Source organism: Crotalus tigris, unplaced genomic scaffold, assembly GCF_016545835.1.
Source record: "Crotalus tigris isolate CLP2741 ecotype Arizona unplaced genomic scaffold, ASM1654583v1 scf7180000024131.857555, whole genome shotgun sequence".
NCBI lineage: Eukaryota > Metazoa > Chordata > Lepidosauria > Squamata > Viperidae > Crotalus > Crotalus tigris.
In genome coordinates this window covers 462,829-476,407 of record NW_024100405.1, presented here as the reverse complement: position 1 = coordinate 476,407, position 13,579 = coordinate 462,829, and the positions used below count along the sequence as shown (strand labels likewise).

The window sequence follows — 13,579 nt, the reverse complement described above, 5'->3', positions numbered from 1 at the left end:
TTCCATCTGTTGCTTCTTGTCCTGCCCTCAGGTGCTTTGGAGAATAGCTTGACTCCCTCTTCTTTGTGGCAGCCCCTAAGATATTGGAACACTGCTATCATGTCCCCCCTCGTCCTTATATATATACATACATACATAAATACATACATGTATATATCAACCAAGACTATTAATTTGGGGTGGTGCTATATTTGTAATGTTGAACAATGATCATCTTTGCTCTCCCCCATGTTTGAGAAATCCATTATTCTCTAGGCAGTGATACATTCCATACATTTTGATATATAACTCAAAACTACAGTTACATTTTTAAAAGTATAATGATCTTCATGACACTCATACGAACAATCTTATGGATATCAAACCAGAACACCACATTATAGAACAAGTCCTTCATCCACTTTATACATCAAACATAAGTAAGTTAATAACTAATCCTTTTTAATTCTCTGTGGAGTTAGTAAACATGAAAAATAATCATTGTCAAATTAGACTGTTTGAAGAGCATAGCAAAAGTGCTCAATAATTTAAAGACCTTTTGCCATTGATTTGCTAATGTAGGTTTTACTAAGTTACACCAGAGTCCTTGCAGATAATGGTAATTACTCAGATGGATCTCCATTAACTGCTTGTAAAGAGTACTATAGATTCAGGATTTTCTAAAAGTATGTTCCAATAATGATAATAATTCCGGAGTTTAGGTACTGTAATCTATTCTTCAGCAGGAAAAAAATATAAGCAGGAGAATTCTTAGTATTAAGGCTTTATTAAGCTAGTGATTTAGTAGAGTGAATCATAGACACTGACGGCCTAAACCCCTCATTCTTTTCTATTGGCCTCTCATAGTATCCTTGGCATGTTAAACATTCAAGCCAACTTTTAATCTGAGGAAATTCAGAGAACAAATCAGGCATTTTAAACCTCATTAAAAACCACTCATTGCATTTATGCCAGCTCCCCTGTTGACGTAATTGGACCAAGAGATTTGCTGGAGAACATCCTGAAGTAAAATCTCAGAAGCAAAATTTCTCATATAATCTCTGCTACGAGAGAGCTGCTACACCAGTTTTGTCTACTAAATCTGCTGCTATGTTACCTAGTTTGGTAATGAAACTTTCAGAAACTAAATTGAAACAAGCTTGGACAGCAAACCACTGCCAAAATCTAAAACCCAAGCTATAAGTATTTTCTATTATTTCAAAAGGGTAAAGTGCTTAAGACGATGCTTATAATTTCTCTATATCTGTAATAAAGGTAAAAATATATAGGAGAAAGCATCTCCAATACATCTCATTACACATCACAATTTCCAGGTATTTATTTCTACTTCACATATTTAGTGAACTGCTCCAAAAGTGAGCACAGAAACTTTCTCTGGTCTATGTAACCACTTGTTTAAACAATTTGATGGGTATAAATAAGAATAGAAGCATAATGTGCATCAGCATCATAACTGGACAAAGTGCCACTTACATTACCAGGGAATTAAAATTCTTCTCTGTGTGAAAAACCTAGAATATCTCGGACTCCAGCTTAATAAAACAAAGGCAACTAACAGATATAAAATCATGCCTGGCAGGAAGAAAATGAAGAGATAAGTTTTTTGGGGGGGCGGGTTTTTTTTTTCCTTCAATAAGGTCCTCCAATAAAGCTGAAGGTTTAGAACAGCGAAAAAGGAATATATCTTAATAAAACTAGCATAAAACTAGCCTGTAAAATTCATTATCATAAGGTGTAATGATGGTCACTAATTTGAATACATTTGGTTAGTCTATAAATCTTAGATTTAAATGCGCATCAGCCTGATCCAGAAATGACTTTGAACGTTCTAGGACAGATAGAGGTTACATTCCCTGCATACTCTTCACAAAGCCACAATGTGGTTTGTCTTAGTTTTCTGTATGACTCGAAACAACTATGGTTGAAAAAGCCAGGGTTCAGCGTAATATGTGAACTCTTGCAGCCTATTCCACAGTAATAACTAAATAATAGCTTAAATGAATAATTTATGGAAAACTACAGATTGTTTAACCTGAAGTTGCAAAGTCTAACTTACAAGTTAGTTATAAATATTTTCTTTAACAGCTTTGTTTTTTTGTTTTTTAAAAATGAATGAATACAAAAATGAGGCTTCCGTTTAAAAGAAAAAAAATTCCTGTTGTTGTGAAGGTAATTTTGCATCTTCAAAAGAACATGTGAACTTCATTAAAAATGGTATAGAGCAACCTATGGTTTTAGGTTGCATGTGGTTCTCAGATTAATTTCAAAATACCTCTACAAATAATCTGTTCAGATCTCTTGCAAAGTACTTGCTTTTCCCTAACCATTCTGTTCAACAAGGGAAGAAAAGATAACAGAAAAAGAAAAACTGATGATCTTAAAATTCAGGCTGCAAATCTTCCTGCCACATTATGAGACCCTCAATATACCCACATATACAAGCAAAGCTTCCCCATGTTCAACATGAAAAAGCAATGTTTCTCATTATAGGTGCAGATCTAAACTGATCAGTTAGTGTTATATCCTAGCTAAGATATAATTAAGAGCCAGTTTGGTCTATAAGTTAAAAGCACCAGGCTAAAAATCAGGAGCTGTAAGTTCTAGTCCTATGTTAGGCGTGAAAGCCGGCTGGATAATTATGGGCCAGTTACTCTATCTCAGCCCAATTCACCTCACAGCATCGTTGTTGTAGGAAAAATAGGAGGAAGAAGGAGAATAATTTTTGTTCTCCATCTTGAGTTACTTATAAAGTAATAAAGGTGAGATTTTAAAAAATCTAAAAAAATCAGGAAATAGATTTAGCTTAATATGTATCTGGATAAAATATGAGTATATAAAGCTTCAGATATATTTGGAAAAACTATTTCAGAATACCTAGGATTGTGAACACAGTATTTTTCTGTGGCTTATTAAAACAGTTATGTGATCCTGAAAACAGATGTGGTTACTTTAATGAATTTCAAATCAAATCAGCAGTTCATTCTTCAGACAAGCCACAATATGATTTATTTGGCATTGACATAGATGCTAGTTTTCATCAAATTCTTCAGAATGATGAATGGCACAACACATATCAGATGAAATATAAAAAGCATTATCTAAACCATATATAAGGATGAGATTAAACCTATAGACTTTAATTATATGCAAAGCTTGGAATAGGAATATGGATCCCATCATATCACATAAGCAAATACACAGTTAGAGAAAGCCCAAATGCTTGGAATGTTTTAATTCACAAATCTGTTATTTTAAAATTGCTCTATATTTGCACTAAGTAATTAGGTATATATATGTTTTATGCAGTAATAAATATACCCCATAAGTGGTCATATCATAGACTTTAGAAATATGTCTTTATAAGTAAACATTTTCAGGATTATATGGTTTATTTTATAGGTATTCCCACTGAAACTAAATCCCACTCAAGCTTTTATTGTCATGTAAAGACAGATAAGCCAGATGGTAATTTTATTTTGGCAGAACTTCAATTTGGAAGTAAATAATCAGGGATACAAACATTCCTGCACCTGGTTTTTTAGACACCTAGAAAATTGATTAGAATTTAATATGAACTGATATATCATGCTGGCATTTAAGAATCTGAAAAACACCTTTCCCTTCTACATATTTCTATTACAGTCTACACATTAACATTTGCATAGCATAATATTAAGATCCATTCTTATTAACTGTCATTACATATGGAGGGGGAAATGTGAATTGCAACATGTTAAGGAGACAATATTTGTTTTAAAAAAGAACCAGGTATTCAGATCAATCTGACAACACTCTACGGACAGAAGAAAATAAATGTCCTGGTATAGGGCCAGACTAGACTGATGTTCTTTACACACAGCTGAAGACCTATTCACATAGATCTCAGCCTGCAGTTTAAAAAGAAAATTAGGCATTTCTACATTCCTCTTTGAAGTGGAAGTCAACTGAAGTAAAGGGACTTAATGATCTTCTCAAGAAATGTTTCTGGAATATCTTATTGTGCAGAGTAGTCGTTGCACAGATTTACACAGATATCAGTATTATGCAGTTCACATAAAACTAACCTAATCAGTGCTAATCAGAAAGACTCATAAATTATTTCTTTATCCACATCTTGATAACTGACAGGTCATTTTTTCCATTTTTTAAAAAAGATGAATTTCACATTTCAGTTCACATGAAAACAATAACAAAATTCCCAATGATTTCAATATACAAAAAATTAGCTTGCTCTAATACAAATGGAGATACACAATCCACAAAGGATCATGTTAATGGTCAGACAATCAATATAAAACTTTCAAGGGATTTATTGCACTAACTGCAACTCTTGTTAATGTTGCAGGATACAGTAAGTCTAAATTGATAAGCAACCATTTATCTTTATATTAACCCATAAAGGCCAATTCTCAATACTAAAAGCATGCATTTTAAAGTTCTGCTCGGGTGCTACAATTGTTTAAGATGCCCTGGCAAAGGACACTGCTTGAGAAAAAGACAATGAATGAAACTCACGGGTCTTCAGTTAAAAACATAATTCTTTCTGATCATCTAGCAGAAACAGGTATTTGTAAAAATATCAGGAAAAAGTATCAAGCCTTGCTCAGAGGAATTTATGAACGTTCACGTAAAAGCTGGGAAAAGATCTAGCAATACCTGTATACCTACCAGGAAGATAGAAACAAAGGAGAAAAAAGAATCAAACCAAAAAGATTACCATGATCAAGAGAAAAAAGAATTTCCAAAAGATTTCAATAAGAATTACCCCCCCCCCGTATATTTGGAGCCATTTATTCTACTGAAATAGAAGATATTGAGATTTTTTTTAAAAAAAAAGCACTGTGTTTTTGTGAATGAGCGGAAAGCTCTTCAAAAGGACATAAGATGAACTTCGTTTACCGAGCGATGGGAATTTTTTGTTTGAAAAGGATCTCCCTTTTAAGGCTGCACAACACGCGAGATGGGCGCTCCAGCGTTCCCCACCGGAGCTGCTTCACCGCAAGCCAAGACACCCAAAGAGGAGGTGTGCTGGTGCAGGAGCCTCTGGCGGCGCTTACCTGTCCGAGAGAAGCCCTCTGATGAAAGTCTCAAGGGCTTCAGGTGGGGCTTCCGATCCCGTCAAGCTCAACCAGGTCCTGGCGCTGAAACTGTTCCAGAAACAACAGCACCGCCTCCAGGATCGCTTCTGTCGCCTCTTGTAGCGCCCGAAGACTTTTACTCTCACCCACCCATCCTTTTTCCCGTCGCCCCGCCTCTTTCTGCCTAATACGGTCAAAGCCTCGCCCACCACTCCGACTCTGGCTTTTAATTGGTCTTCTCGCTCACTGGCCCCTCCCCCTCGCCGCTCGCCTTGTAGCGGCCTCTTTTTGTCGCCGCCACCCCCCCATTCCCGCCCCGCTTTCTTTTGCCCGAGGCCTCGCAATGCTTTTCGGGACTTGTAGTTTTTCTGGGAAGCGGACTACAGGTCCCATGGGCTCACGCGATCGCCGGCTAGTTCCGGACAACGCCTGGTGTGTGGTAACAACGGTGGCAGCGGTAGCGGCGAGAGAGAGGAGGACGCTGCTTTTCCGGCACGTACTTCCGGCAAGAGCGACGGGGGAACCTGCTCGGGAGTCCTAGAGGCTTCGCGGGTCAGGTGAAAGGGAGAAGTGAGGTAATGTGGCGGAAGAGGCCCCCTTCCTCTCCCTCTTCGGGTGTCGCCAAGGCAGTGGTAGATTTGCGTAAGGCCTGACCACCCCATAGAGGTTACGTCGACCTGTATGCGTAAGGGGGATTACAGCATCGGGGGGGGGCGGCGGTGCATTCGGGCCTAGCCCTTCCATGGGAACCTCGAGAGAAAGTGGGGGCCAGAGACTTGTCCCCAGCAGAGTGGGGGGAAAGGGCCTCCTTTTTTCTGCAGGCGCTCAAACATTTGCAAGGGGAGAAGCAGCTTTTGGTACCCGAAAGGATTTAGGTATGGAATGGGAAGGGTGAATACAGGTCGGTATCGTAGTTGTTTGGATGAAGATGTCCGCGTCTCGGTAGCTGTTGAGGAGAGTAAATACATACATACATATATACATGCATACATGCATGATATCGAGGGTGAGAAACGACAGCAACCTGTCTCATTGAAAGGGAGGATAAAAGCGAGGAGCATCTGGAAAAAGAAGGCTCAGCCTTTCTGATCTTGCTGTGGGAAGCTTGTCTTTCTTGAAACCTGATTGTGCGTGGAGGGTCTTGGATATCTTTGGCAGGACTCAAGTGGTGGAATTAAAGCTCTCGTTGAACCGTTCTATTATAATAAATTGCAGATGGTTGTATCAGGGGGACTACCTTTGCCTTAGAAACTGTTTCAACCTGTCTTCCATGAAGACATAAAAGTACTTCACCGGAGCAGTTTATATGATGCATCTGCACACACCCAAAATGCATGTCCATTCTTGGAAGGATTTGCTTGTGGAGGAAAGGAAAAATGGGAGCCACTAAGGAGGAAAACCTCGTTGTTTCTGCTTAGTAATAGTGAGGTATCTTGTCATATGACAAGATCTCAGGGATTATATAATTCAAGACAGTTATTCGTACTGTCCAGTTTTATGGGATTTCTCTAATTTGGTCAGGAATAAGTATGTTTAAAGGAAACACTGAAATAGCTTTTGTTTAAATATGGTATTTTTTCTGTACCATATTGATACTATCAACATTAGTAATGAGCTTCATTCTTGAGACTCTTGTTCTGTATTCAGGATGTATTGCAGTTGTTTTCAATTGGTCAGAGTGAAACCTTAATGATCTAAGTATAGAAGTGCTTGGGTTTGCAACCAGTGATCATATCTATTCCATTATATTTTGATGCAATATTTACTCAATATCAAAATTGGACACGGGAGCACTTTTCTTGTCATAATGATATTGTCTTGTTCAATAAACCTAGGAGCTTCTGCATTCAAATATTATGGATGGCCAAAGCATGAAAATGTGCTTTTGCTTTCGGTGTACAGAAAGAAGACATTTTCACCTTGGTATTCTTATTCTTTCAAATGCATCCAACCACCTTTGTGCTTGGGAGACTAAAGGGCGTAATATTAAAAATGTAAATGTGCCTGGTTTGAAGGTATAAACATTTAGGTCACAGGTTTCCTACATCACAATAAACTGAGTCACATGCACTTTTTTGTTTGTGCAGTGAATATTAAAGTTATTTTTACAGTACATGGGGTTCTACATGGGGCTATCCTTGAGCATTCAGAAGCTACAGCTGGTGCAGATCGTGGTGGCGCAGGCAGTTTTGGCAGCCCCAAGACTGGCACCTGTAACACCACTACTCTGCAAGCTGCATTGGTTGCCAGTCTGCTTCTGGGTGCAATTCAAATTGTTGATCACCTTAAAAGCCCTTCATGGCATGGGTCCGGGTTACTTGAGGGGCTGTCTCATCCCACTGGGATTGGCCTGTACCACTCATACCAGCAGAGGAGGCATGCTGCAAGTCTTATCAGTCCGATTATTCTGGCTGGCAGGGGCCCAGAAGGAACACCTTCTCTGCTGTTGCTCCTGCCTCTGGAACATCTCCCCCCAATGTGAGGTTGACCCCAACCCTCCTATCCATTCATAAAAGTTTAAAGACATGTCTTTGTCATTGGCTTAGGGCCCCAAAGGGGGAATAGATCCCACCTCCACCCAATGTGGGATCTGCCCTCCCCACTAATGTTTGATTTTAATTTAGGTATGTTTAAAATGTATACGTATAGACAACATACGTATATGTATATACTTTTATGACTGTGTGTAATAGCATTGTATCTTAAAAAAGCAATGTACATACCTTAACTAAATTAATTTAAAATACTTTATTGCTGAAAAATACCTTCTGAGAATCGTTAGAGCCTTCAGTGAGTTGTAACATTTTTGTTGGTGGAGCATCTTGATAAAAAATAATGCAGTATCTTTAAATCTCAATGAAGCAAAACACAATAAAACAAGATATGTGATTAAGGTTGGAGAGAGACTAGAAACCTTGAGTTGTAGTCCCACTTTAGGCATGAAAGATAGCTGGGTGACCTTGGGCCAGTCATTCTCTTTCAGCCCAACTCACCTCACAGGGTGGTGGTTGTGGGGAAAATAGGCAGAAGGTGTGTTGGATATGTTCACTGCCTTGAATTATTTGTAATAATAAGGGTGGGATATAAATATAAATAAATAAAAATTTGAAAACTAGAAAATGAAACACTTTAGACCAGTGGTTCTCAACCTTTTTAATGCCGCGACCCCCAACTGGTCGTAAGTTGAGGACTACTCAACCGGTCGTAAGTTGAGGACTACTCAACTGGTGCAGCACCGTTTGCAGACTGGGACTTTTGGCGGGCTCAGCAGGGCAGAGACAGCTGGACAATTCCTATTGGCTTTTGAAAACCAATAGAATTAGACTCTATTCAAGAAAGTCTATTCTATTGGCTTTCAAAAGCCAATAGAATAAAAGGGAGTAGCACAGCTAAGGAAAAGGGGAAAAAATGGCGGACTGTGTTGTTTGGCGACCCCCGTGAAATGGTCGTTTGACCTCAAATGGGGTCCCGACCCACAGGTTGAGAACTACTGCTTTAGACTATTATAAGAAAAAAAAAAATCTTATATATTGTATCCTTTCAGTTTTTGTTATTTTAGTGACAAGAAAATACATGTAAAATTATCAGAGAAATTAGTTATACTAAGAAACTGGACTTTTAAAAGTCTATAGTCCAATTACAAGGGGTGCATGGCAAACAAACTATACACATGTGCACAATTCACTAGACTAAATGTGGTCATCTGGTTTGTCGTTCAGTGTGTTATAGCCAATCACTCTGTAGTCTCTTGTAAAGAAAATAGCTTTCGGAAAGTACTTATTGTGCTAATCCAGTTCAAATACACCTAAGCATGATATCTTACTCTTTCTTAAATGTTGTTTATATAACTCCTATAATACTGTGTTTAATCATAGACATGATTACTGTATATTTTTATAGTAAAATAATTTAATGATACCCAATTTTTCTATAAAAACTGTGTATCTGACATCTAAGAAATTCTGAAACTGAAGGCAGTTAATGATTTGAACTATGTTTATCCGATTTTTCAATAAAAATAGCTTGGAGACTGCATCACATGTTATTATTGGAAAATATTTCACAGGTCTGGTGTACCTTTCTTTGTAACCTTGCTTTACTTGCAACAGTACAATACGTTATTAGTTGATAATCCATTGCCTACTTAATACTATTTTCAGAAATTATGATGTACTTAGTGACTTTTGGATAAAAGCAAAGGCTGAAATCGTCTGTTGATTCTATAGGTTTCAGTGTGGTAAGGGCATAGTATCTATGAAAAATTTTAATATTAGTATTACAATCTCTGACATAATAACCGCTGTTAATCTCAATCAATCTCCATGGTTTAGAATCTGCTCTGAGAAGGCCTTCGTTCTGTTTATAGGTAAGCAGAGAGGATTGAAAGAAGGTGATACTATTAGATGTATGTGAAGTACAGGTAGTCCTTGACTTACAACCATTCATTTAGTGACCGTTTGAAGTTACAACAGTACTGAAAAAAAAGTGACATGGCTGGTTTTCACACTTAATGACTGTTGCCGCATCTCCATGGTCACATAATCAAAATTCAGGAGCTTGACAGCTGTATGACAGTTGCAGTGTCCAGGTATTATGTGATAACCATTTGTAACCTTCCCAGCTGGCTTCTGACAAGCAAAATCAATGGGGAAAGCCAGATTTACTTAACCACGTGATTCACTTAACAGCTGCAGTGATTCTTTTAACAATTGTGGCAAAAAAAGTAAAATGGGGCACAATTCACTTAACAACTGTCTTGCTTATCAGTGGAAATTTTTGAGCTCCATTGTGGTCATAAGTTGAGGACTATCTGTACTCCCTCGGTTCAACTTGCTATCCTCTGTACCATACCTGTCTTTTAAGCAAATAGAATTATTTCCATAAATGAATGGGTTCCATCTACATTTTAAGCATATGTAAATTGCCTATATTAAAAATGATAAATATTACATATAATTTAATTTGGCTTTCAAGTAACTGCCCTAGTTATTGTAGCCTGATAAATTCTTCATTCATTTTCCAAATATAAAAGATTTGTGTTAAAATACAAGAGAAACATCTCATGGCAAAAAATAACTCCATAAAGAAGCCAAGAAAAAAAAAATTGGTAACAAGGGACTGTGAAAAACCTGCTTATTCTAGAAAAATCTTCACATAGGTAGAAGCAATAGAAGCATTTTGTACTGTAGCACATCAAATTAAACTAGTCAGAAAAATGTCAATAGAAAGATATTTTAAATAATATGCAGTATTTTTTAAAGCTACCGTATTATCCACAAATAATATGTACATAGTAATAAAAAGCTAGTTTACTTCTAAACACAGTGTGATGTCTTCCAGATGTTTTGGATTGTAAGTTTCAGTTGCTTCCATTACCCATGCAAATGGGAATTGAAGTATGAACCATCTGGATGTACCAGGCTTCTTAGCTTTGGTGTAAATAGCATTCTGTACGATATTTGAATTTTTTATACGTTTTTTGACAGCTGTAAATGAATTTTGATTTCGAGTAATTACACTTCACAACTCTGTTCTAATTATAGTTTTATATCTTATTGACAAATGAAATATCTGGAAAAATTAAAAATAAAATTAGTTATAATAAAATAAGATATACTTGTCAGTTTATAATGTTTTTAAAATCTTTTGCATGCATGCATGCATATAGACCTGATCATAATGATGCATAGAGTTATAGCAATTTAAATGCAATAATGCCTGTATTTGAAATAGCTGGCATTTTTGTAGGTATGGATTTCCTTTCCTAAAAATACAACATTTTGCACCCTATGCCTTATTGAGATCATGGTGCCTTTTGTTATTTTTATTTAGAAAAAGAAATTTTAAAAACTTCTATTTTCATTATTTTATTTGCCTTATCATGAATTACGTATGACATCCAAATCAGAGCCTCGGGTGATGCAGATCAAAACACACAGCTCAAAGCATTGTGTGATGCAAAAGTTATTTGGAGGGTTTGCTAAATCTTCACTTTTTTATAAGATTACCTGTTGCTTATAAATATAAAGCTTTTTATAATTTGATGCCTGCCTATCTGCAGGATCACACATCCCCACTGAAATCAGCCTTAATCCTGATGTTGGGAGAAGCTGCAGTTTGCCCCTGTTCTTTGAGAGGGCAAGAGCGCTGTTTTTCAGTGATAGGTTACTCTCTGGAATGTCACCCATTACAGATTCATCTGTCTCCAACATTGTTCACCTTCCAGAAGATCAAAAGAGAGCTTTTCTAGAGAGCTCTCCAGCAAAGAGGCCATAAACTGCTTGGGCTTTATCTTATCTCTGTATCTATATTTTATTGCTTTTTTTTTACTTTGCAATCTTATTATTGTGGTAAGATACAAATTTGAACAATAAGAAATATTGATACAGTGATACTCCATACTCAACTGCTTCAGAACTCATCGAATTTTGTACTTCATGAATTTGACACGAAAATGTTGTTGTGGTACTTATTGTTTGTTTGGTACTTGATGTGCTGTAAAAGGAAGCGGGGGACAGGAAGTCAGCCATGCTGACTTTGCTGACCAAGGATAAGGGACAGATAGGACGTTCTTCCTGGCTGAAACAAAGGGTCATGTAAGTCACATGGTTTGTTTGGTACTTGTCCTTTTTAGTACTTGTTGCACCTCCCAGAACAAATTAAGGATGAGTACCAAGGTACTACTGTAATATTTTAGGAATAATTTAGAATTTTAAATCTAGACAGGAATTTGAAACAACAACAACAACAACAACAACAACAACAATAATAATAATAATAATAATAAAAATTGGATGAGACCGTGGGGATTGTCTAGTCCAGGCAGGAAACCCTATACCATTTCGGACAAATGGCTGTCCAGTCTCTTCTTAAAAACTTCCAGTGTTGGAGCATTCACCGCTTCTGGTTGTTCCACTGGTTAATTGTTCTAACTGCCAGGAAGTTTCTCCTTAGTTCTAGGTTGCTTCTCTCCTTGATTAGTTTCCATCTGTTGCTTCTTGTCCTGCCTTCCGGCACTTTGGAGAATAGCTTGACTCCCTCTTCTTTGTGGCAGCCCCTGAGCTATTGAAACACTGCTATCATGTCCTCCTCATCCTTCTCTTCATTAAACTAGACATATCCAATTCCAGCAACTGTTCCTTATATGTTTTAGCCTCCAGTCCCCTAATCATCTTCGTTGCTCTTCTCTGTACTCTTTCTAGAGTCTCAACATCTTTATATCGTGGTGGCCAAAACTGGATGCAGTATTCCAAGTGTGGCCTTACCAAGGCATTGCAAAGTGGTATTAATACTTCACGTGATCTTGATTCTATCCCTTTGTTAATGCAGCCTAGCACTGTGTTGGCTTTTTTGGCAGCTGCACTACACTGCTGCCTCATATTTAAGTGATTGTCCACTAGGACTCCGAGATCCCTCTCACAGTTACTACTATTGAGCAAAGTACCCCCTATACTATACCTGTACATTTGGTTTTTCTTGCCTAAATGTAGAACCTTACTTTTTTCACCACTGAATTTCATTTTGTTAGATAGCACCCATGTTCAAGTCTGTCCAGATCCTCCTGTATCCTAAGCCTGTCTTCTGGAGTGTTGGCTATTCCTGCCAGCTTGGTGTCGTCTGCAAATTTGATGAGTTCCCCATCTATACCTTCGTCCAAATCGTTGATGAAGATGTTGAAGAGCACTGGGCCCAGAACAGAGCCCTGTATGTTTTCCAGTGTATGAATTAATAGAGCATTAATAACAGGTTATCATTTAAAGCATTGTTCTCTTAAGGTTTTACCAGTTTAGATGATATATTTCATTCTGAAGGGGAAATCAGAGGCAAAAGAAAAAAATTACCTAGAACAATTAACACAACTTTGAGCACTATTTTTGTAGCAGGGATGTAAGTTTAATAAATTAATAATAATAGACTCAAAACCTGTAGCCCCTTTTTATCTTCCATGTTAAAGTATTACTAAATGATATTCCTTTGTTTATGTAAAACAAAACATTCTAAAAAGCTTGAAAAGATATATAGTATGCTATTTTGTAATGTTTCATTTGTCCTGGTAGAGATTGTGCTGATTTTGAAATGCAGATAATTTCTAGCATAGTTATCATTATTTCATATTTTTCTAATAATCAGAAGGTTAGTTCCTTTAAATCTGCCATCTTTTTTGTTGAACTGGAATTTCAAGAACTTTAATTAAGGACTAGATGTTGTGCTCATCCTGCATGGCACAGTGATAATCATGATGTGATGCAGTACACATGGTTTTTCTAGCTGGGATAACCTGATTCTTAATACCTATTTTTGGTATTCCATTTTTTAAAAATTGGCTTTTTACTATGGATAAGATGGTACAGTATTCTTTCACAAATTACCATCGTCATTTTGATTCAAATTTCATGTCTACAGATGCTACAGATACCTAGGAATTTAATGCTGACATTTATGTATCTTAAAATGTTTCATGAGACAATAACATTACTGTATAAATATATTGTTATATTTTT

At 37.0% G+C, this 13,579-nt stretch overlaps 2 protein-coding genes across 3 annotated transcripts in view; one reads left to right on the top strand and one right to left on the bottom strand.

Moving 5' to 3' along the window:
- SERPINI1 (serpin family I member 1) overlaps positions 1-5,235 on the bottom strand; it is a 104,792-nt gene extending 99,557 nt beyond the window's left edge. The window contains exon 1 of one of the 2 annotated variants that reach the window (XM_039322819.1): positions 5,058-5,235. The gene's annotated coding sequence lies outside the window, so the exon portion shown is untranslated. The remainder of the gene's footprint in view (positions 1-5,057) is intronic. The other variant, XM_039322818.1, reaches the window with a different exon arrangement.
- A 207-nt stretch (positions 5,236-5,442) lies between these two features.
- Positions 5,443-13,579, top strand: part of PDCD10 (programmed cell death 10) — a 37,977-nt gene continuing 29,840 nt past the window's right edge. The window contains exon 1 of the mRNA XM_039322817.1: positions 5,443-5,653. The gene's annotated coding sequence lies outside the window, so the exon portion shown is untranslated. The remainder of the gene's footprint in view (positions 5,654-13,579) is intronic.